The sequence below is a fragment of the Propithecus coquereli genome, unplaced genomic scaffold, assembly GCF_000956105.1.
Source record: "Propithecus coquereli isolate 6110/MARCELLA unplaced genomic scaffold, Pcoq_1.0 Scaffold518, whole genome shotgun sequence".
In the NCBI taxonomy this organism is placed as follows: domain Eukaryota; kingdom Metazoa; phylum Chordata; class Mammalia; order Primates; family Indriidae; genus Propithecus; species Propithecus coquereli.
Window position 1 is genome coordinate 1,061,744 of NW_012151041.1, and position 25,461 is coordinate 1,087,204.

The window sequence follows — 25,461 nt, forward strand, 5'->3', positions numbered from 1 at the left end:
GCAGAGACTCACAGCTCTCTCCTTCCCCAACACTCTGCAGGGCAGGTGCAGCCTCCGCCCTGCCTGGGATCCTGCTCCTGCTGTCCTCTAGGCCCTGCATTCCATCAGGCCCCTTCCTGACGCACAGCTGGCCTGGGTTGTCAGCTCTGGGCTGGCTTCAGAAAGGACCCCTGCCCCAGCACGTGTGAGCGTGGGTCAGCGCAGGCTGTCAGCCAGCCTCCGGCTCTTGCCCTCAGCACTCGCAGGCCCCCACAATGCAAGGCCCGCTGGGACCTGCGTTCCCGACCATCTCTGGCCAGCTGAGTGCTCCTGGCCATGCTAGGACACTTTGGAGTGCAGGCCGACTAACTCGTCACCTGCCGGGAAGAGCCTCGGTGCTCACCAACCAAAGTATTTTGTTACCCTTTCTCTACACGAAAATCTTTGTGGTCCTTTAAATGTTCCCAAGAATTTTTTCTTAACAGGAAAGTAGGTATAAGGACAGCCATGGTTTCAGGTCATTCTCTGGACTTGGTTCCTAGGGACATTTTCTCCCACAGCCAGAGAGCCCACTTACCAGTGGGCTGGGACGACTCTCCAGCTACGTCCAGGGGTGCAGCTGGGGCAAGGTCATTACCCTGCATGTTCATCTGTTTCAATACTGACCAGCCTGGGGCCCTGCTGCCAGGCACCCAGCTCTGCTGAGGGGCAGCCCTGAATCCTCTCGTGATTGAGAGGCATCTGCGCCCGGATGCACTGGCCCTGCCTTCCTGGGCACATAGGATTGGACCAGAAGTGGCACAAGATCCAAAGGCAGTAGGTCTGTAGGCTGGCCAGCACCACAAGGTGGACTGACGCAGAATTTCTGCCCTACAGAAGGAACGGTGATTCACTGGGCCACCCAGAGCCTCTCCCCCTCTGAAAGCTGAGATGGGTGGAGAGGGAGGGAGAGAGTGGACACAGAGCAGGAACAAACCGTGGAGGGTCTTAGGTTACAGATGCACAAAGGAACAGCCCTCAGTGTCTTAGTGACCTCCATGTCCATAGCACCTTGCCCAGTGCCTCACATGGACAAGGTGCTTAGAAAGGTTGCAGAAGTTATATAATTTTAGAATGTAGGGGTGGAGGGGGGCTTCCCCTCTTGCCATGGAATGGTCCAGATTGAGCAGTTCAGTGTTAAGTATCCAGCCCAAGAGTCTCGAGATCTGGCTCTGATGCTAAATAAGTATGTGCTCTTAGGTAAGTCTCATCACAAACCTCAGATTCTGCACCTGCAAGGAGGGTGCTGTGCTAGGTGGTCCCTAGTGGTCCAGGCAGAGTTGTCCATATATGCCCAAAGCAATGAGACTCTTCCACCTTGGGATGAGATCATAAATAGTAGTTTCCCAGCCCTCAAAATGAAATGCTCCTTTAAAATGGCTTATACATGTATTTAAATAATTTTTGATATGCAATAGGTTCTTGTAGCTCACAGTATAAATTTTTTTAATACAAAAAGACATGCAGTGAAAGGTCTTCAAATCCCTGTCAACAATCCACTTACCAGCTGAACAGCCCACCTGCAATTTTAAACAGAAGCGATGATGATGGGAGCATTCTTTCTGGCTTTAGTAGGAATAGGACTTCTTCTTTTTTTCTTTTTTAACTGTCAATCTCATTTGTGTGAAGAAGTGGACTTAAGTCCCTGCCCAAAGGCTAATGCTGGTTTTTGAGTGGAATATTGTATCACGCTAAGGAAACGTTCATATTCATCTAGTTCTATTTTATTGAATTTTTTTAAAATCAAGAATGGATGTTGAATTTTTGGATATGATTGTGTGATTTTTCTCCTTAGAAGACCTATTACTATGATCTAACATATTAATGGGTTTTCTAATATCGAACCATCTTTGCATTTCTAGTATAAACTCTGCTTGGTCAGGCCTTATTGTTCTTTTTAATTATTGTAATGGAATATTATAATAGATATAAAATACAATAGATATAATAATAGAATAATAATAGAATTATTATTCTAATTTTTGATGTTATGTTGAATTCTCTTTGCTGAGGTTTTATTTAAGAGTTTTACTTTAACATCCATCGGTGAGATTGGTCTATTGTAAAATGTTTCTCACAGAGGTCTCTAGAGGAAGTGCTTGTATTATCCACACTCTTTTGGGAAACCATTAAATTCTGAAAAAAAATGGGAAGTAGAGTTGCATAAATAAAGTCAACATAAACATATTGCTTGAATTAGAAAAACAGGCCATTTTTTCCCATTGTTCTGGACAGCATTTAAGTATGATATCATGTTTTTCGCCAGTGCTTACAGGAGTCCCATTGGAATCAGTGGGAATTTCATATAAAATGTAATTGGAAAAAAACAATTTGTGCATAGAATTGGAATCTGAAAAGAACCAGAAGAGGAAATATGTCTTACAGAAATGATTTTGTTGGCAGGAGGCAAAAAAAAATCATTCCATTGAGATGAGGCATCTAAGAGCTAGTTAAGCCCCACCATTTTCAGTCAAGGCCTACCATATTTTATTTCTCACAAAAACTTTATCTTCATCATCATCATCACATCATTTTCACGTATTAGCAACTACCATTAATTCAGCACTTGCTCTGTGCTAGAAACCAGGGTGGGCATTTTATAGACATTGTATCATTTAATTCTCAGAACGACTTTGTAAGGAGGTGTTACTATCTCCATTTTAGGGATGAGCAGACTGAAGCTCAGGGAGGCTAAATCAATGGCCTGAGGTCATACGGCCAGTAAGTGGCAGAGCTGGGATTCAAACCAAGGGGTCTTTGAGGCCAAAGCCCATGTCTTTAACTTCTCCAGCCACCACTTTTGGGAATAGGCAACAAGGCAGGCCCAGTCTGAGAGTTTTCAGGTCTCATTGTCTAATTGAACCAGCAATGCTACCCCATTTTATAGATAAGCAAACAAGGCTGAGAGACAGGAGATAACTCATCTGTAGTTGTGCAGCTGGTGCACGGAGGTATGGAGTTCGAGCCCAGGATCACTGAGCTCCAAGCCCATGCGTTCTCCGTTACCTGGGGCCCTCCTCTTCTCATATTCCACACAGGGGTCAAATTCAACAACACTGGATTTGACCCTTGTGCCAAATAGGTATAATAATAGAATATCTTATATAATCCATTTTGTGGCCATTTTTTTCAATGAAGAGCCCAAAGGGAAACTATTAATACTTTTTGGCACAGGTATTTGTATGAATTGGTGTTTTGTGTGTCAAGATGCACAGCTTACCTACTACTGCCCAAAGATAAACATTGAATGAATGAAGAGTTTAATTTAAATAATGATATTCATCATAGACCAGAATGGGAGTAATGCCCATGGTGTAGGGCCTTAATGACCATGTCCAGATCCTGCAGGAGGGAACCCTAGGGCCAAAGGGAGCAAAGAGACCACCTCCAGCCCCAAAGCCAGGACAGAGAACTAACGCCCCTTCCAGAGCTGGTTCAGACAGTGTATGAGAACATAGATGTATGAGTCCTTGTGCAGAAGACTCAAAAAAAAAAAAAAAAAAGATATTTGGTGTGAGCTGTGAGCTGTATTAGGGGGAAATATCTTTAGGGTTTGGGGGGCAGGGGCACCCACACCTACATTTTGTCACTGGCTAGCCAGAAATCCATGTAGGTACCAACCCTGTCATTTTGGAATAATTCAATAGTAAAGTATGGCTTGATGGCTTTGGTTGAATGGGTTTAATCTACTTATTGGGCAAAAGTGTGTGAAGTTCTGATGTATTCAGTGAGATTGCTTAGGTGTCTCACTTCTGCAGCCAGCCCCTTCTCTTAAGCTGACACAGACATGAGCCAGGACCCCCTCTTATGAACCAGAAACCCCCCCTAACCATGGCTCACACGGGCAGCCTGAGGACCAGACCTAAAGGACTGGGGTGATGGCTAGAGAAGGAGGTCGCTCCACTGGGATGATGCAAGACTGGCCTTTAGACATCCTTGTTCTCAAAGTGTCAAGGCCACGGTTGCCACAGGACAGTTCCCACCAGTGGACTTTCCCCCAGGAGCCCCTTCTTCTCTCTCTGCTGCTCTCTCTTCCCCCCTCTCCTCTCCCTTCCCTCTGCCCTTCCCTTCCCTGTGGCTTCCCAAGGTAAAGCGCAGCTCATCTACCTACAGCTAAGGGGCTTCACAATCAAAACTGTCCTTTGAGGTGGCTTCCCAGAGCGAGGTAGGTGCTTTCCTCTTGGAAAGGACTTCTGAGATTTGCTCTTGAAGGACTATCCTGCCGCCTTTCCTGTGCCCTGGGCTGTCCTGCAGAGAGTGGGTTGCAGGGGCCAGGTCTGGAGGCAGGAGACTGGTATGGACCCTTTGGCCATAACTCTGCGGAGGGATGCTGAGGCCTGGAGAAGTCCACACCGGGGGCTGGGATGTGGACTCCAGAGAAGAGATTCTCCTGGAGGACTTACAGTGATTGGATGCGGGGGACAGGGGACAGAGGTGCAGAACTGGGCCCTGCTTTCCAGCTTGGGCAGCGGATGCAGATGGTGCAGCTGTTCACAGAGTGAGGAAACTGGGGGAGCAGAGCGCTTGGGTGGGAGGGAGAGACAAGTCCTGTCTGCAGTGCGTTGTGTTTGACATACCCACGGGCGGCACAGGTGGAGGTGCCCAGGAGACAGCTGACCTCCAGATTTGGGGCTCAGTAGAGAGGGGTGGGCAGGACATGGCTGTGTGGGAGGCATGGCCGTGTCCTGGTCCTGGGTGAGATCGCGTGGGGAGACAGAGCAGAGTGGGCAGAGCCGGCAGTCTGGAATAGGACCTGGAGGAACACCGAACCTTTCTGAGTTTGCTGGAGGAAGCGCAGAGCACAGAGGAGGAGAATCAGGAGGGCCTGGCACATGGAGGTCAAGGGCGCACAGCGTGAGGAGGGAGGGCCCCAGAGAGCAGAGGGTGAGGCGAGAGCCAGCCAGAGAGGCCCAGGTGTGTCCTGTGGAGTTAGTCCAAAGGAGTCCAGCAGTGAACTTGGCAAGGAGAGTTGTGCAGAGTGGAGAGGCAGAAACCAGACAGAAGAGAGCACTGTGGGAGGTGCAGAAGAGCACACCTGGGCATGCACACCTGTGTCTGGGTCGGGGAGAGGCTCGGAAGGGCAGAATGGGGAGGTGGGGGCTTGTTTATGTGAGTAGCGGTGTGGGCGATGCGCTAGTCTTGCACTGAGAGAGGTCTGAGCGTACAGATACCAATGGGCAAGTGGCAGGGGAGGGATGGAGGGAAGGAGAGAGGATGAAGAGGGAGAAAAACCAACATGTTTCAAGAGCACAATCCCTGCAAGGCACTGTTGCAAAATAGTCAAACCCCTTGACAACCTCATGAGATTAACTGATTAATTCAACGCATAATTATTAAGTGCCTGCTACATGCCAGGCACTCTTCTTGAATCTGAGGATACAACAGTGAACAAGACATAAAAATCTGGAACTTCTCTTCTATCTGGGGTTGGTGGGGAGCGATATAGGTGTTGGGGGAGGTAAAATAATACGGAAAAACATTATTCAGGATGAGGGAGGAGAGTGACGAGAGGGTGCTGTTTTATACAGGGTGGTCTGTGAAGGTGACAAACGAGGCAAACCTTGGGGAGGGGAAGTCCCTCCTTCCATGCTAACAGGGAAGGAGGTAGAGGATGTCTGGGATGCTGGTTAGTTTGTGGCATAAATATGTTCAGCATGAGATCATTTTAACCCTGACTACTTTCAATAGAATTGCAAATACTCACTGAGCACACACGATGGAGCCAGGCATCTCGTGGGTGCCAGGGAAATAAGGATGAACCCCCCGCCCTGAACAAGCCCACTGTTGTGAGGGAGAGACAAATCTGGAAACAGACCATGATGGTGTGATGTGTTAAGTACAATAATGTAGGGTGGGTTGTTCAAGAAGCTGTGAGATTGTGCAGGACATAGGGATACCCTTCTGGGGAACTGAGATAGCTTCAGAGAAGAGATGACATTTGGGCTGGGTCTTGAAGAATAGGTAGGAGTTTGCTAGCAAGAAAGGAATTTACATTTATAAGGTGCCTACTATGTGATGGGCAATTTCCACATGCAATTTTATTTAGTTCTCAGAAAAATCAGCATGGTTATTATGCATATTTTACTGTTACAGTTACTAAGGCTCAGAAAAGCTAAGAGACTTACCCAAGGTCATACAGATGTTAGAGCTGGGTTTCAAAACATGATCGTTCTTACTCTCATGCTTTCTCCAAGACACCACACCACCATAAGAACCTGACAGGCCAGTGTTTGCAAAGATACCAAGCAGTGCAAGATCATGACATGCTTGGGGCCAGCTGGGAAATGGTTCTTTTCATATTATGCCATATGCATAAAGGGACTGAAGACAGTGCATGTAAGTGGTGGCAATGATTGTAGGCTTTGCAGGAGATAAATTGACAGTGTTTTTTCCTTTCTTTTTCAACATTATAAAACTATTATTCCATTGCCCCCCTGGCTTCCACTGTTTCTGATGAGAAGTCATCTGTAATCCTATTGTTATTGCCCAGAATAGGTTTGTTATCTATGGCTGCTTTCAAGATCTTCTTTTTAATCTTTGGTATTCAGCAGGTGTGGTAGACAGCCTCAGAGATAGCCCCACTCCTGGGATTCTCACCTGAGTGTGGTCCTCTCCCTTCAAGTGTGGGCTGGACCTACAGACAATAGAAGACAAAATGTCACTTCTGGCACTGGGTTACAAAAAGACTGTGGCTTCCTTCTTGGGTGCTTTCTCTTGCTCTCCCACTCACCTATTCTGAGGGAGTCAGCTGCTGTGTGAGTTACCCTGAGTAGGGCTCATGCAGTGAGCAACTAAGGAATGCCAACAACTGGTAAGGAAATATGGCCTATGAATAGCCATGTGACTGAGCTTGGACATAGACCCTCTGCCCCCATCAAGCCTTCACATGAGACCACAGCCCCAGCCCACGGATTCACTGCAGCCTTGGGAGAGGCCTTGAGCCACAGGCATCCAGTTAAGCTGGGCTAAATTCCTGCCCCACAGACTCTGTGACATAATAAATGTTAGTTGCCTTAAGCTTCTAGGTATTGGGCGGGGTGGTAATTTGTTAAGCAGCAGTAGATAACTAGTGCAGCAGCCTTGTGAGCTTTTGTTGCAGTGGTGAACTGACATCACATCCTACACTTGGCCCAGAATCTCCCATGGGTGCCCCGTTGCCATAGACGATCTTTGCTCCCTTTAGGCCCCACAGACTGCATCAAAGGTGTCATGGAAATGAACCTTACTTTGGCATATAAATAGCTCATGATTATTTTTTTCCCATAAGAGATATGTCACTGGAAAAGTCTGTTAGTTTCCACCAACTACTCCTTCACAGTATCCAACTAGGTCAGGAGTTTCCACAAAGAGGGTTGGTTCAACTTTGGATCAATAAATCCTAATTTATTTTTCCATAGGATGAAAGCTCTCTTTACATCAGAAGGGCTGTGGTGAGAAAGAGGGATTTGACTTATTTGCTGAGGTCCCAAGAGATCAGAAAATTTCAGTTTCATAAAGGGAAAAACTTTCTGCTGATTAGAGCTGTCCTACTATGCCTGGACTGGTTTACTGGGTAGTGAGCATCTTGCCTGGATCAGGAACGTTGATTGAGAGGTTTCCAAGCACACATTTATGAACCAGACTGTTTATTAATTTAACAAACATTAATTCTACATGCTTCAGTTAAAAATCCTGTAAGTAAGTGCAGAATTGACTAACAGTGGTTTAAACAAAAGAGGATTTGTTTTTCCTACCTGATAGAGAATTTGGGTTGGTGATTGCTGGTCTTGTTTCAGTGGCTCAGTTGTGCAAGGTTCAGAATCTCTGATTCTCTTGTCCTTTCCTCATGGTTGCAAGATGGTCACTATGGCTCCAGACATCACGTACGAGTTAAGGCTAATAATCCCTGCTGCTGAAAAAAGACAGTATCAGCTGTGCCTATCCCTTTTCCAAGAGAGCAAAAACTTCCCTATAAATCAGTGGTATGTGGTAAATTTTCAATTACTGGCATTTTGGGGGAGAAAAGGAAGGAAGAAAATCCTGATTTTTAGCAGTTACCGATTTCTATATAAATTCTCCTACCACATCTGATTTCAAGCTGCCAACATGACATTGCTGACTGCAAAGCTGGAAGTCAATAGCACACTGTTACTTAGGGTTTCTAATAGACTGATGCAGTAGATGTAAAGTCCTCAAGAGCACACATAATAGTAAACTGTAGTAAAATAATTAGGAAATAATGAATTTTGCCTATTTATTGCCTTTTAAAATATATTTTAAAAAATTGCATGTTTATATAATGTTATATTTTCGAGTAATGAATGTGTTTAACAACTGACTTGCAGAATTCCTGAACAATGGGCAATCAGCTCCCATGGTCTGGTCTGGCCCCAGCACATCACTGCTAGAAACGTTTCAGCCAACTTCCAGTTATGTCTCCCCAGCCAGGACAAAGTCGCACGGCCACCCCCGGCTAAAAAGGAGTCTGGGAAGGCCAGAAACTATTCTGGTCTCTACAATGGAATATGGCCAGGGACAAGGGGGCTGGGAGGGACAGTTGGGCCAGCCAACCTGCAGTGTCTACCATCAACCAATGGCCCTAGGACAAAACCAGGCTGGATGCTTGGAGCACAGCTCTGAACCAGGTAGTTCCTGTTTCTGTTCTCACAGGGCTTTTATGCTAGTGGCAAGAGAGAGCTTTTAAAGAAATAAGTATAATTGAGATGAAAGCCAGAAAGGAGAAGTGCAGGATGCTGTGACCATGTGTAATAGGGAGGGGACCTGGGTTATTATATCTATTCTTATTGTTTCATAGCAAATAACTACAAACTTAGCAGTGTAAAACCACACACACATTTCTTAACACTGTTTCCGTGAGCAGGAGGTTGAGCACATTTTAGCTGAGTCCTCTGCTTGGGGTCTCCCCAGCCTCACTCAACATGTCAGCTGGGCTGAGTCCTCCTCTGAGGCTCGACTAGAGAAGAATCCTTTTCTAAGTCCACCCAGGTTGTTGGCAGAATTCGTTTCCTTGGGCCTGCATGCCTGAGGGCCCAGCTGTTTGCTGGCTGCCACTTCTACAATTCCTTGCCAGCTGGGCCCCTCCAAAGGCCCTCTCTCAGCCTGGCAGCTCGCCTCTACAGAGCCTGCAAGAGGAACCTCTCTTCAGTCTGCTGCAGTAGAGAGACCACGCTAAGACACGCTGTGAGAGTGATATTCCGTCCCCTTTGCCACATTCTGTTGATTAGAGGGGAGTTGGTAGGTCCAGCCTGCACTCAAGATCAGGGCACTTACACAGGGCATGGGCCACAGGGAGTCACTTTAGGGTGTGGTTGCCACCGTTGTACTTGGTGAGTCTTGGGTACAGGGATGAGAGCATGTCAGGAGATTGGGGGGCTGGGGGTGGTGGTGTGCAGAGGCCTGAAGCTCGGAAACCTCTCACTCACTGAGGTTTTCTTTTCTTGATCCCTGAATACATCCCTGGACCATGGTGAAGGGCCCCAGCTGGGGAGAGGTAAGGAAGCTTCTCACGTCCATGCAGGAATTTATTGGGCAAATCAGATTAGGGGCAAGGCTCTTTCAGCGGGGTATGTGTGAGAGTACAGGTGTGTGTGTGTGTGTGTGTGTGTGTGTGTGTGTGTGAGAGAGAGAGAGAGAGAGAGAGAGAGGAGAGATGGGGTTGGGGTCTGCCCCAGCCACAGTGGAGAACTTACCTGTTTATTCATCCACTCTACTACATCCCCCGCGTGCCTTTGGGGTGCCAGGTCCTGTTCTTGGGCACAGAAGTGAATCAGAGGGGACCCCTGCCTTGTCCTAGAGAGGCCACACTTCACCAGGGAGAGAACCACTTAGAACAGCCCTGGGAAGGCAGAGGATTGTGTCAGAGGGTGGGGAAGGACTCAGGGTGATTTGATATTTTCACCTGAGCAAACGTGGGGGGTGGGGGGCTGTTTACTGAGAAGGGGAAGAATGTGGGTGAGCAGGTTGGAGCCCTGATAAAGCACTGTGCATGGAGGTGAGAAGTCTGAGCTGCCTCCTGGCCCCCACTGGGGATCTGGCAGGCACAGAGCGGATGGTTTTCCAGCCTGGGAGAGCATCGGATGTCGCAGTGAGCGTGCCCACCGCAGATAGAAGGGGTCACCCTAACAGGCACAGGCTGGGCAGAGAAGCGGGTGGGGCAGCTAGTGAAGCAGATAGAAACCCAGAGCGTGGGTAACATGATGCAAGAAGCTTGAATAAGTTGAGGACAGAGATTTTAGAGAAGATTGGTACCAATCTCGGATATATCGGGGTGACAGGTGGGGAGAGGAGGGCATTTCAGGTGGGGAAGAGCAAAAACACAAACGCTCTGAGGCAAGAAAGGGAAACGGTCCACACTCGCTCCTGGCACCTTGACAGTGTACTGAAGCGAGGCAGTGACCAAGTTTGCTTCCACCCCCTCTAACGCGCGCTGTCGGTGCTGTGCAAAGTCCGCTGAATGAAGAAGAGATGAGCCAGTGAATGGGACTTCACTGGCTTCCGGCGGCAAGTGATCTCGCTCCTTGGGCCTCAGTTTCTCTTTCTGTAAAGGGAAACTGCCTCTCGCTCTGTGCCCTGACAGAGACAAACCTGAGTTCTGGCTTTGGGACCAGCACGGCCTGCTGAACCGACTCCCAAGCGGACGTCCAGGCGGGCCTTGCCAGAGACGACTGTCCTGCCAGACCTCGGCCAGGCCTCCCGGCGCGACCCCGGCAGGCCCAGCCCCAGCGCGGCCCCGCCCAGCCTCCCTTTGTTCCCTAGGCCCCGCCCCCTCCGCGCGGCGCCCTCCCCATTGGCCTGGGGGCGGGCCCTGGCAGCCTGGCCGCGCCGGGGGCGGGGCGGTGGGCGGCGGGCGGGGCTAAGCGCGCCTGCGCGGTGCCCGCCCGCCTGCCGCAGCCCCGCCGGCCGTTGCCCCGCGCTCGAAGCCGGAGCCCTAGCGCCCAGACCAGCTGAGGCGGCGGTGGCTGCGACCCCGCCCCGGGGCTCCATTGTTGAGGCGGCCGCGGCTCTGCTGCTCCGCTGCGCTCCACTCAGCGGGAGCGAGCTCGGCGAGGCGGCGGCCTGAGGTGAGGCGGCGGTCGGCGGGCGGCGGGGGGCTCCGGGCCGGGCGCGGTCCAGTGGCCGGGCGAGGCGAGTCGGAGCGGGGGTCGCCGCCCGGTCGGACACTGACCACGCATTGTCTCTGTCCCGGAGTGGCACCGGGGGCTCCGCGCCTGCTGCGGCCCTGCGTGGACCCGCACGTGGGCCCGGCCACCCTGTGCGTGGGGGCTGTCTCGGTCTCCCTTCCCCGCGTGTGACTGGTTCAGTTTGTCATTGAGGGCGACTGCGTGGGCCCTGCGTGGGCTCGCTCCCGTCCCCCCGCGGTGTGGCCGGCTCCCGGTGTGTCACCGAAGGTGACTGTGGACCTTCGCGCGTGGGGGTCCCAGGCACTGTTCGATGGGAGGCTCTGTCCTCATCGCCCCCCCCAATGTGGCTGGCTCAGCGAATGTCACTGAGGGTGACTGCGTAGACCCGCGCCCGTGGGTCACCTGTCGCCCTTGGTTTATCTGAGTGTGACCCCCCATTTGGGCGCGGCCCACTCTCGTGCGCGAGCGCGTGTAGGTTGGGGGGCCTGTGTGTGTGCTGGGGGGCCCCGTGTGTGCCTGTGCGCGTTGGGGGGTCCGTGTGTGCGTGTGTGTGAGTGTTGGGGGGCCCATGTGAGTGAGTGTGTGTGTTGGAGGGCTCGTGTGTGCGTGTGTATGTTTTTGGGGGGGTCCGTGTGTACGTTGAGTGTTGGGGGCCCGTGTATTGGGGGGCCCGTGTGTGTCCGTGTGTGCGTGTGCGTGTGTTGGGGGGCCCGTGTGTGTATTGGGGGGCCCGTGTGTGTATTGGGGGGCCCGTGTGTGCCCGTGTGTGTATTGGGGTGCTCGTGTGTGTCCGTGTGTGCGCCCGCGTGTGTTGGGGGACTCCGTGCACTGGTCGAGGTGCCCCTGGGGTGCGCCCGGCTGTGCGCGGGGAGCCCAGCTGGCCCGCGCGGACCGTAGACCGGCTCTGTGATTTACTGTCGTCTCTGCCAAACGCGCGGGGGCCGGGAGCGGCGGTCCGGCCGGCGCGGGCTGTCACCGCGCCCGGGGACCGGGCGTCAGGTCGCCGCGCTTCCTGCTCAGCCGCTGGGCTCGGCCGCCCGGAGCCGGCTCTGATTGGAGGGAGCAGAGCCCCTCTGCCCGGCGCTTCTTGATTTCTTCCGTTAAGATTGGGAGGAAAAAACATCTGGAAAGCCAGATTTTGTAGCTCTCAGCGCCTGGAGAGTGGAGAAACTCTCTCAAGAATTTGGCGGGCTGAAAATGCGTTTGAAGCAGGAGAATCTACCCACGGAATGAGGCCAGCCAGTTACAGTTAGAGGTCAGATTTATGAGGGGAGAGCCAGGGTGGGGTCCGTGGGTGGGGAAACTGGATCTCAGCTTGATGGGAAGACCTGATGCTGCCCTCAGACTCTGTATTTCTCAGGCACTAAATCAAGTGGAATCATTCATTAGTTTACCCCTTCATCAAACTTTTGAAAAACACCTATTGTATTCCCAGATGATCGTCCTGTCTGGGGAATGCAAAATCCAACTGGACAGTTTGTGTTAAATAGCCATAGGCATGAGGAGCTCTAATGTCCAACCTGAACTTCTTTCTGAACAGGAGATGAGGTATAAATAGCAGGGGTACAGGATGAAATTGTTAATAACCGCAGCTGTCCCTACTGTAATTCCAAACTTGTCATACAAACCCCCCACTCTACCCCAGTCCCCCTCCAGTCACTCAGCTCCTGCTGATCCATTTTTGTGGTTTCCATTTAGGTGGCACCTTCTCTCTGAAGCCTTCCCTGGTCTCTTTAAGTCCTGTCCTTTAGAAGTTTATGATCCCCAAGGACAGAGTGGGTTTGGACAATAAGTGGTTAATCATATCATAGCTTGAAAAATGTTCTGATAGATTTAGGTACAGTTTGTATATGAGGCTAAATGAGAGGTCCTTTTTCTATACCATGAATTCATGTTATTTTAAATCTGTAATTCTTTGACTCTCCAAAGGGTTTTTAGATTAATTTTTCGCTATTGTTTACTAGTGTTGGTTGCATAGTGCAGAATACTTAATTAGAATTTATTGGGTCTACTTCTGGTGCTGCAATTAATTTACTGTTTGTTCCTGCAAGGCCATCTCTTCTGGGCTTCAGTTTTGTCACCTTTGAGGGTCTTAAACTAGGTAATTTCTAAAGATCTTCTCAGCCTTCAACCTTTAATTCTTTAAACCAAATATAGCAGAGAAAGTTCTGCTAGTGGCAATGGTATAAATAATGGAGATCTCTGAAAATGTGGATTCTAAAGTGGAAGTTCTTTTTCTTCCCCTTTTTTTCGCTTTTAAAAAAGTTTAGTGGCTTGGCTGTGTACTTTGTCTCAGAGTTAAGGACAAGTAGCTATGATGGAACCTTAATAAACTTTTTGGTAATGTCTTGCATTATATATTCTTTATAATTATATTTTATTGGCAACATCCTCACTATATCAAATTGGTTTTGTGTTTTCATTGATGAAGTTGTTGAGTGCAGATCTTTTTTCAGGAACATTTTGTGAATCTTTTAAGTGTCATATAAAGTCTATCAACTGTAGGCTTCTCAATGTCCCAGTCTCTAACGGAGATTTTATTTTGGAGAATCTGAAATAAATTGAATTTTGGGAGTGCCTTGAGTAGATGTACTTGGCTTTGTATAACAGTCTGAAGCACAGTTTAAAATTACCACTTGCAAAACTGCATCATATGTTAAGTGATCTACAAGGGAGCTCCAATTCTAAGAAATATAGTAATTAATCCTTTAAAATATATTAAGCCCCTTTCCAATTTATCTATTTGGGAAGGTGGGAATTTGGTGTGCTCGAGTTTCTTAAACTGTCTGTAGAAAGGATACACAATTTTCTCTGCTATTTTTAGTTATTTGGATGATTATAGGAATTAAAAATAGCTATTTGGTTGAGTGATGCTGCTGAATTACAATTTTTGCTTAACTCAGTAGGATTTTTGTCTTTATTTTGATTTGCATTCTTATCTTAATTTAAAAAAAGTTTTATTATGTGATACATGTGGTTTGTTTTGTTAGGGAATCTCATTTTAGGAGAGGTCTTTAAAACTTGATCAGATTTTCTTTATGGTTTTCTTAGATTTTATTATTATTATTATTTTTTTTTTTAATTTTTTTGGAGACAGAGTCTCGCTCTGTTGCCCAGGCTAGAGTGCCGTGGCGTTAGCCTAGCTCACAGCAACCTCAAACTTCTGGGCTCAAGCGATCCTCCTGCCTCAGCCTCCCGAGTAGCTGGGACTACAGGCATGCGCCACCATGCCCGGCTAATTTTTTCTATTTTTCTATTTTTAGTTGTCCAGCTAATTTCTTTCTATTTTTAGTAGAGACAGGATCTCGCTCTTGCTCAGGCTGGTCTCAAACTCCTGAGGTCAAACGATCTTCCCGCCTCGGCCTTCCAGAGTGCTAGGATTACAGGCGTGAGCCACCGCACCTGGCCTTATTAATGTTTTAAATAAACTAACTAGTTAATGCTTGTTCTGCTTTGAGAGTATTCTTCATTTATAGCAGGCTTGATTTTTATATGAATTAAATGAAAATGGTCTCAGGGAAGGGGATGGAGAAGATAGATTTTGAACTGTACTTTTCAGAGTGTCCTCTCCTGGTTTTGCCTCAGGGCCCAGAGAACTTGATCCATCCCAGCACAAAAGTACTCCCTGGTTTGCTGCCATTGGCTTGGTGTCTTAGAGATTTGCTGTGGCTGCTAGGAGTGTTTCAAAGAACTGATAGTACTTCTCTTTTTTCACATTATGATGATTATATAAATGTGTCTTTTGTCCTCTTGTTTCCTAGCTGTTATTTGCCTTGAACTAGAAGTTGAGAGATAAATTTTCCTATACTATAAGTAATCCTCTTTCCTCCCCACTGCCCCCGTATCATCTACAAAATGTTTTTTGCTTCTTTGTTTTCCATTTTAAAGTTCTTATTGTGTGGGTATCTGTTATTGCAGGCTACCTCAAACTCTTTTTGGATGTTGACAGGATGTAAATATGAATAATCTATCAAAGATAATTTACTCTAGTTCTTTTGGGGAGGCGACTTTAATTAGAAACTTGGCCCCATTAAGGCTTTTGTTAAGTCCAAGTACTTCTCTGAACTTCAGTTCACTCTTCTATAAAATGGAATTAGCTGTTATTAATACCTGTTCTACCTAACTCAAGAGCTTGTGTTGAGGATCAAATGAAATCATTAATGTAATGGAATTTGTAAATTGTAAAATACTGTGTTGCCAAAGATTTTTAAAAAAATGCTTCATTAAGAATTTCACGATTCTGGGTTTTCCCTTTAAACTCCAAATGTTTAATATACAGAGAATATTTGATGTGTGTGTTAGGCAACTTCATTTAGGATTGCTTTCTATCTTTGGCCAATATTTTAGCATGTTGGGGGAACATCACATTTGTGTTTCAGTTACCATTAATCTTTTGTAAGCAAAATTATTGAATGTGCATGATTTAGCCTTTATCAATTTCTTCAATTATTGACATTCCCAAGAACCTTTTAGTGAAACAATTTCTTGACCTTTCACTTCTTAAGTGATCTGTCTTGAGGTTGGGGAAGGCAAAGGGCAGTCAGAGGTCAACGTTGGCAAAGCATGTACCTGTTGGCATTTGACATATCCATATTAAGTTATAGTGTCATATATATTAATAATATTAACGAACATTGTAGAGATTTCCTACGATCTGTTGATGCACCACGTTAGCTGCAGATACAGAGGAGGACTTGGTAACTCATACATGAAGGGCTGGGGCTCACGGTCTAGCGGCAGAAGCAGACCTGGACATAATTTCTGTGCAGCAGAATAAGCTCTGGGACAGGTTCCTGCAGGGTGTTTGGTGGGGCAGGGTTAGTGCTCACAGTCTGGCCTTTAGTCTCCTGTGTGATACTTAAGAGTTTATCAGGAAGATAGATAGGTATTAGTGGGTTTATAAGTTAAAGGAAAGGCAGTGAATTACCCATAACCTAAAATTTGTAGGTGTTCTGGGTAGTTCATAATTCCCCAAATCGGCAATTGTCAGATCAAGTCTATAGTCTGTAGTTTTGGATGAAATATGGCCAACCCTGCCCTTTGTCAGATGTCGACAATGTGCCAGACACTTCGTTAGGTATTTTCACATAGATCGCTGTGTTAGTTTCTACTGCTGCTCTAACAAATTAACACAAATTTAGCAGCTTAAAACAATACAAATTTATCATCTCACAGTTCTGTAGGTGAGAAGTCTGACACAGGTCTCTGTGGACAGAAATGAAGGTGTGGGCTGGGCTGTGTTTCTCACTGGGGGCTCTAGGGAAGAATTGCTTCCAACCTCCTTCAGGTTGTTGGCCAAATGTAGTTCCTTGCAGTTGTGGGACTGAGGTCCCTGTCCCTTGCTGGCCATCAGTTGGAGTCTGTCCTTGGGTCCTAGAGGCCTCTTTCTGTTCTTTGCGTGTGGTCCCCTTAGCTCAGAACCAGCAAGGAGGAGGACCTGCTCAAGCTCTCTAACTTCTCCTTGTCTGTATTTCTCTTCTACCACTCAGAGAAAGTCCTCTGCTTTTAAAGGATCATGTGATCAGATTGGGCTCACCCAGATAACACAGGATAATCTCCTTATCTAAGGTCTATAGCAAAGTCTCTTTTGTCAAATGATGTGGTAGTGACAGGTTTCAGGGATTGGGGAATGGTCATTTTGGAGGGCCATTCTCTTGCCCACCTCAATTGCTGATCCACTTATTACAGCAACCTGTGAGTTGGTTATTGTTACCAGATACATTGTTAACAGATACATAAACTAAGGCACCACAATTTTGAGCAAATTGACAGGAACATTAAATGACAAGACTGTTCTTTGACTCCATGTTGAGCCATTGATGAGGCTGACAGCAGCAGGGATGAGGGCTGAATTTTGTGTTTTGGAGTATTTAAGTGGCTTGCTCTGACTACATAAGTTCTGCTAAGAAGTCATTAGAGTAATTTCTGTACTAGAAGAAATACTCATGAGGGGAATTTGGGACCTTGCCTTTTCAAATTTTACATGAACGACTCTTCATGGGGTGAAAAGTGCATGATTCCATGTTCTTTTCTAGAATGGAAACAGCTGAGTCAACCCAATAGCCATTCACATTCCTGAGTTTGAGAGAATCTGATTGTTTCAAGGCTGAAGCAAAGCCCAATAAACAAAGTTTATATCTTCACTGATAGGAATTAGATGCATCTTGTGGTCAAGGAAATAACTGCTATTTAACCAAGTATTTTAAGACCAAGCATGATCACGTAGATGTTTTTGATAGTTTTTCATTAAGACTTTTTTTCCTGTGCAATAAGTGACAGGCTCTGATTTGAAATAAATTTCCTGTAAGAAACCAGAGTCTTTAATCCTAAGGTTTTTAACCTGGCTTTCAGCAGTTTATGAAGTTCCTGAAATCCAGTGCAAAAATTTTGTGTGTGTGTGCGTATATGTGTGTATGGGGAGAGGATTTATAGCAGCTTTCCATACATTTTCAAAGTGGTTGGATTACAAAAAGTTAAAGAACACACCACTTAATATGATATTCTTGTTGGTCAAGTATCAGATTTTGTTTAAAAATTAAATACCCATTTTTAGCAAAGTTACACAGGCAAATAGTTTTAAGAGTCAGAAATTCTACAAGGCTTAGAACAAAAAAATGGCAATCACCTACCCTACCCTTCTCCACCCAGATTCCTGCTCCCCAGAGGTCACCACTTTTAATGTTTTAGCTCTCTCCTAGAGAGAGAGAGAGAGAGAGAGAGAGAGAGGTGTGTGTGTGTGTGTGTGTGTGTGTGTGTGTGTGTGAGAGAGAGAGAGAGAGAGAGAGAGAGAGAGAGAGAGAGAGAAAGAGAGAGAGAGAGAGGTATCAATCCTACTGTGGAAGAAAAGGATTCAGGTCACCTTACCCCTCCTCCTCTTGCCCTCTTTATCCCCCATTGTCCTGGTGTAATGATCGTGATGTTGTGATATATAGTACAATACTGTATGTATTTAGTATTCGTCCTAGTTCTGGCCCAGAGCTCCTAAAACACTTGTAATTTCCTGTGTGATAGGGGTGATAGGAATATCTTTTGTTGTAATATTTGACCTTAGTCCTCAATTCCTGACACAAGAGCTCTAAGACTCTTGGAATTCTCAGAGGGATAAGAGTGTCTTTTGTAGATAATGAATGATGGCTGGGGGCCCCTAGACAGCTTTAGGACAGGGCAGGTACCCAGAAAGACCAAGGCAGGATTGGAAATTTCAGCCCCACTGCCTGACTTCCTCCAGAGGGGCTAGAGATGGAGTTAGTCACCAGTGGCCAGTGATTTAATCATGTCTGTGTAATGGAAACTCCATAAAACCCCCTAAACAATGCGTTTGGAGAGCTTCTGGGTTTGTGAACATGTGGAAATGCTGGGAGGGTCGCGCACCCAGAGAGGGCAGGGAAGGCGCACACACCCTCTCCCATGCCTTGCCCTGTGTGGCTCTTCCATTTGGCTGTTCTCGAGGTGTATCCTTTATAATAAAACAGTAATTCATAAGTAAAGTGTTTCCTGGAGTTTTGTGAACTGTTTTAGCAAATTATCGAACCTAAAGGAGGTGGTTGTGGTTGTTAAGTGAAGACTGAACTCTGATCTTTTCTTTTGCCCAAAAATTCCTTTCTAAGTCATGCCTACAAATAATAAAATCTCACTAAATAGGTTTTGTTAACCCAATATAGTGTGGTTTACTTCCCAACCGATTCCATATAGCATCTCCTGAAAGACAGAAGACCCCCCCTTCTCTTAACTCAAGCACCCTAGCAGATCCTTACCTTACTTAACTCAAGAGATCCTCATATCTGGACCTCCCAGAGTGCTCAGACCCTTATCTTAACTTAAGCATTTCCTTTCTGGTCTTTTAGATGAAGCCTAACTCTTTCAGCCAATTGTCAGCTAAAGAATCCCTAAACTCACCTATGACCTGTAGAAGCTCCTCCACTTTGAGATGTCCTGCCTTTTGGCCAAACCAATTCCATGTATTGACTTATGATTTTACCTGTAATTCCTATGTTCCTGAAATGTATAAAAACTGAACTGTAACGTAACCACAGCTAGTCCACTTGCTCGAGGATTCCTGGGCATGGCTCTGGGCTGTGGTCCTCCAATTTGGCTCAGAATAAACCTCTTTCAGTTATTTCAGAGTCTGGATTTTTTCCATCCACATTAGGACCCCCAGTTGATAGCTGGTTGGTCAGAAGTATGAGAGGCTGAGACTTGCTACTGGCATCTGAACTGAATTGATTTGTAGGACATCCAGTTGGTGTCAGGGAATGGGGTGGTGGGGGGAAAAAGCCCATGCATTTGGGGTCAGATGTGTTCTGTGGATTGAAACAGATCATAGTAATTATTTTTAAAGTTTTGGTCAAATAAATATTCAGCAGCACTTATTGTGATGATGTAAATGTTATTTACAGCTGAGATATTTAGTCTATTTGGATTATATTTCCTTTCTTTTGCATTACCATTTTTTTCTTTTTCCAATAAATACTTGCTTTGTTTTGCTTGGTGTCCTCAGTATCTGTCATTTATTCACCCCCTACACGCCAAGAAGTGTAACTCTGCTCTCAGTACATCCTACACGTCAGGTAGTCTATCCATTTCATCCTTTTCTAGAGTAATTCTTCCTGGACCTCTCATTCTTCCTGCTCTGCCCTAGACTGGTTGCTTTCTAGGCTGGCTGCTCCTTTGTTGTCTTTTTAAGATTGTCTCTGTCACCTTGAGGATTTCGTTTACTTCTTTCTTGGGTTGGATTCCTCCTTTTTTAAGTTTTCTCTCATTTTGGTTGAGCATACTCACCAATAGGTTTCTAAAAAATAATTTTTTTGAGATCTTGTATAATGCTTGAATATTTTACTCTTACATTTAGTTGATGATTTGGTCATGTATAGAATTCTGGGTTAGAAATAATTTTCCTGTGGAATTTGGAGGACACCACTCAGTTGACGTCCAACTTGCCACGTGACTGTGGACGTGTACAAAGCCATTCCTTTGCAGGCGACCGTGTTTTGCTGTGTAATCTTTGAGACTCTTGTTAATCCTGGTGTTTGGCGGCTTCCTGATGGCACTGCCATGGTGTGAGTCTTGTTTTTATTCATTGTGTTAAAAACTTGGAGGACCTGTTTCATCTGTGCAGTCCTGTCTTCTATTCTGAACATGAGTTTCCTTAAATGTCTTCAATTCTCTTCTGTTTTTTTCAATTCTTTGTCTTTTCCTTTTCCTTTTTGGGAGATTTTTCTAACTTTCTCTCTAGACACTTGCATGAATTTTTTATTGCTATAATATTTTTAGTTTCAAGAACTTTTTTCATAGTTTCTGAAAATATTTAAAAGAAATACCATCCTCTGTTGTTTCGAGAATGTGATGAGATTTTTTTAGCTATTTTATTTTATTTATTCTTAAATTGACAAATAAAATTACATATTTGTGACATACAACATGATGTTTTAAAGTATGTATATACATTGTGCAATGGTTGAAATCAAGCTGATTAACATACGTATTACTTCACATATTTATGCATTTGTGGCGACAACATTTAAAGTCCACTGTCTTAGCAATGTTCAAGTGTACATACATTGCTATTAACTATAGTCACTATGCTGTGGCTAGATCTCCAGATTTGGTTTTATTGTGTTATTCCTCCTGGAAGAAAGATTTAATTTCTAATGTCTTTTCAGCTTGACTATGTAATGAAACCTAAAGCATTGGAAAATAGTTTCATGATACTACTATAGTTTGAAAGAAAAGTTACCTTTCAATCCATTATCTATTCTCTAATATGGAAAAAAAGACTTAACTTTCTAATACCTTGGAGGTATTAGAACATAACCTTTATATGTCTGTCCTCAAACACCTCAGTTTAAACATTTCTTTTCCCTCATGGCCATGTCGTAGCTGATTTTTGTCCCCTACTTTATATATTTAAGATTGTCTAGCTGCCCATTGGGCATGCTGGGTGGTGCCACTGTCATTAAGTTCAGTGTTGCAGGGTTCGTTTCCTTTCTCTGGGCCTAGCACCCTTTTCGTTGATTGTGGAATCTAGTGTTGCTGGGGACAGTCCTTGTTGAGCGGAGACAAGTGCTGTTGTGAACCTTTCCTCCTTTTGGGATCATTTTTCTGTCATAAAAATTATTAAGAAAAGGAATAAGAAGTGATAATGATGACTTCTTGTTCCAATCATTAAACCATAGTGTGACAAACTAGAGTAGGCACAGATATGTTTGGGGGGCTGTCACCTAACGTGAACTTCTGTTGGAGTAGTTTAGGGCTTCTTGGGAGTGGGTCACGGTGCCTCCTAGGGGGTGTTTGATGAACAGAGATTTGTGACAGATGTCCAAAGAGGAAAGAAGAATGTGATGGAAATTATTTTGGAGCCATAAATTTTGAATGACATTTAAACTCTATAAAGAGTTTTCCCACGTATCTATGGCATACTGATTCTCAATGACTTTAATTCTCAGACACGGGAACACAAGTGATGGTACCACTCAGGATGAATCTTGAGGGTGTATGGAATGACGTTTTCTTTTAAAATCCTCTCTTCCTAATTAATTCAGATTTGTGTATTGGGAGGTCATAGGTTACTTGAAATTTTTCTGCAGATGGTTTTTTGAATTTTCCTATTCTTGAAGAGTGACCCTCTAAGAAGCTGAGATGTGTTGTGTCTTTATGATGAGAGACTAAATGGTTTAAAAAGACGTTTCAAAAAGAAGATTGTAATATCAGTGTTAAGATTGAAGTCTTTTCGAATTCTGTATCATTCTTACCATTGCTACCGTCTCTGTTTCTGGAGTCCTGTCTGCGTCCCAGGCACTGTGTCAAACACTGTACAGCTGTTATCTCTTTTAATCTTTTCAGCAACATTATGGGGTAGAGAATGTCCTCATTTTGCAGGTGACAGCATGAGATTGACTCACTGAGTAACTTACTGAAAGTCACATAATAAATGGAATTCAAATTCTAACTTCAAAACCTGTGCTTTTAACCAGCTCGGTCGTCTACGTGGCCTCTTTATTTGTTGTGACATTTTGGTGTCTGTAGGTCCTGACACTAAGGCGACCGTTGTGCCAGAGAACTGTTACAAGGGAGCTTTTCTCGGCGAGTCCTGAAGGGCAGCCCCGTCGCTGTTCTGCTGTCGTGCTGCAGGCGGCTCCTTGAGGTGCTCGGCTGATGGTAAGTGATCGTGCTTTGCTCGTTCACACGCTCGTTCATTCAGTAGTTACTGAGCAACGCCTCTGTGCGGAGGAGAAGGAGTCAGAGTTCCAGCCACGTGGGGCTACAGGTCCACGCAGGGAGAGGCAGGTGTGCATGGAAATGACGGCTGTGACCCTGCGGCGACGATGGTCTGCAAGGAAGGAGGTGCGTCTGAGTTGGGCCGTGAGGGCGGAGCTGGATTTCCACAGTGGAGCTGAGCAGCCAGGCTTTCTCAGCGCTTGGCAGATGCCAGCCAGCCAGCCCACTCGGATGACTTTTCCCGAATTCTTTGTTTTTCAGTGCAGTGCAACAAGTTACCAACACAGAAAAAGCAGTCACCTCTGTGTCATTAATGTTCTAGAAATCCTATGTGTAGTTTTTGATGCCTAGCATATCGGGGCAGCCTGGGCAGTAAGAGAAGTGTCTATGTGTCCACCTGGTTGGGCAGCAGTCAGGCGTGGCACAGGGGAACTGCCTGTTCCCCAGAGACGCCAGCTGCACTTTTATGTGGGGAAGACAAAGAAAGCTGCTGTGCAGGGTGCAGGGGACGTTTCACCTGCAATGACAAGGCACAAAATGCTTTAGTTGTGCCCTGAATGAGATACCCTACCAGAACAAAAGGCCTGTGCCAATTCCCACCCCCGCCTCCTCCTGAGAGCGAGCCATCCTTTGTGCCATGGTGGAAGGCATTTCTGAAGCCTCTGCATTTGTGGTGATCCATCGGTTGTCTAGAGGCTTTGGCCAGATGTGGCTGGGCCTGCTGGCTCTGCCACCGACTGTTAACAGTGCAGAATCTTGGTCAAGTCGTTTGACCCACTCTGAGCCTCTCACATAGACAGGAAACACTGTGTCCATTGCAGCAGGGTGGACAGGTGGAATGAGACAGTGAATGTGACGTGCTTTGTGTGGGGTGAGGCACACTGCAAGCACTGAATGAAACGGCACTGATTAGCATCATTGGTCGTGACAATGGGTTTAACTTGGGAAGAAAACTGGTACTTGTGGTAGAATCGAATGAAAGGGCTTAGGAAAGGATGACGTGCGAAATAGCTCAGCACAGGAATGAAGCGGGTTTGTCATCAAATAAGTGGAATTTGAACTGTTTATGTACTACCAGAGGCTGCTTTATCCCAGGACTCATTGAGTTGTACGAAACAGAGCTCAGGTTACTGGGTTGAAGTGGTATTGGTAGCAGTTTGAATTTAGTTAACGGTACTGGCTCAGAAATGCAGTGCAGTAGCGTCGCATTTCCCAGTGTGAGGAACGTTGGGCTGGGAATTAGAACTGGATCCCAGTTCTAGCTTTGTCGCTCTCTGGTATAGTTGGTAAAGGAAAGTACAGTCAACTGGAAGATGTTTAGCATGGCAGTAAGGAAAGGGTTGGAACATCTGTATTGGTTCTGTGTAATATGGGTCATTTAAAACAACAGAGCATTTATTTATCTATTTAACAAAGCTTGGAAATTTTCTACCATGCAAATGTTAAAAGAATGTTGGTGTGATTTTCCTGGTATCTCGTAATGAAGACTTTGGGACATGAGGCATTGCTAGAAATAAAGAGAACTATTTTGTGATGCTAAAAGTCCAGTCACCAGTCCAATCACATACACAGCATGAGTTGAAGATAGGACAAACCTAAATGTGCGTGCATCCCCTAACACAGCTTCACATACAGGGAAAGTCTCGAAATAGACATCCACAGCCATCCAGGGAGAGACTTTCAACCCCGTTCGTTCTCTCCATAGTGATAGGACAGATAGATAATAAACCCTACAGGACAAGAAACTCTTCAGGAGATCTTGATATACTAGATACGTAGAGAGAGAGTAGCCTACACGAAATGGGCAAATTCACTTTGGTAATTCTGTATATGAACATTTACCAAAGTTACCCATATGGTGGGCCATATAGAAAGCCTCAAAAAAAGTCATGTTTTTAATCAGAAAGGATATTTAACTTCTGTGGAATTAAGGTAGAAGTCAATAGCATTAAAGATAACTAGAAAAACTCCAATTACTTGTAAATAAAATAATACATTCATAAATAATCTATGCAGACAGAGCATTTACACTGTAGGAAGACTTTTGATTTTTATAGCTTTACCTTCCCAGAATAATTCCATCATGATCTGAAGATTTTTGAGTAAAAATCACATTGTCCACATACCTGTTTTGGGGCAAATTTATACATATGTGTTGGTTTAAATATTTCAGGTGATGCAGTAATATATGTGTAGGGTAAAAAGCTGAAATTTGCATGCCGCCTTCTCTAGAGGTAACCATTGTTAATAGTTAAATATCTATTCCACATGTTTTTGTGTATTATAAATATAATGTGAATATATGAGTATATTTAATAATCACAATTATTTGTTTATTCAAGACATATTTATTGATCTCCCCTATGTGCCAGACACTGCGGCTTCTAACCTAACCAGGGCAGGTGTTTGTCCATCCCTGTCTGAATACAAATAACATTCTCATAACTAGCCCAAATATTCCAGAACAGCTTTTTGTGGGGTGGGGTAGTGTGGGGCAGGGCAAGAGTCCATTTTGACTCTTAGGTACCTTTTCTGTTTTTACTGCTGCCAACAGTGTTACAGATTAAAGTCTTGTTTTTGATTCTGAAGAGGACTTAAGAGAGTAAGATGATATAGCACATCTAAGTCTGCTAAAAACAGAAGTGTGGAAAAATCACTTCTTGAACCCCTGGCCTCAAGCAGTCTTCCTGCCTGGCCTCCCAAATCGCTAGGATTGTAGCTGTGCCTGGCCGAAAAACCACTTCTTCCTTGTTGATCATGTAATGTGAGTGTTAGAAGCCATGTGTACCTAAGTTGACAAATGGAAACATACCCTGTGTTTGGGTAACACTCCTAGGTCTGGATACCACTGTGTCTTGTCCAGTACAAAATGCTGAGGTCTAGGATCATCAGCCTTTGTCTGAGACATCTTGCGTCTCTCAGGGGTGAGGTGGGCAGAAGGAACTTACAGCTCCTGGCATCTATCTGCTGGCTGTTTGACCTGTGGCATTCCGTTTAATACAACCTGGCAGGTGACTATTATTTTTCTTAAAGATGAAGATAGAGGCTTAGAGAAGTGAAGAGAGTGGTTCAGGGTCACATAATTTTAAGTGAAGAAATGAAATAGTTG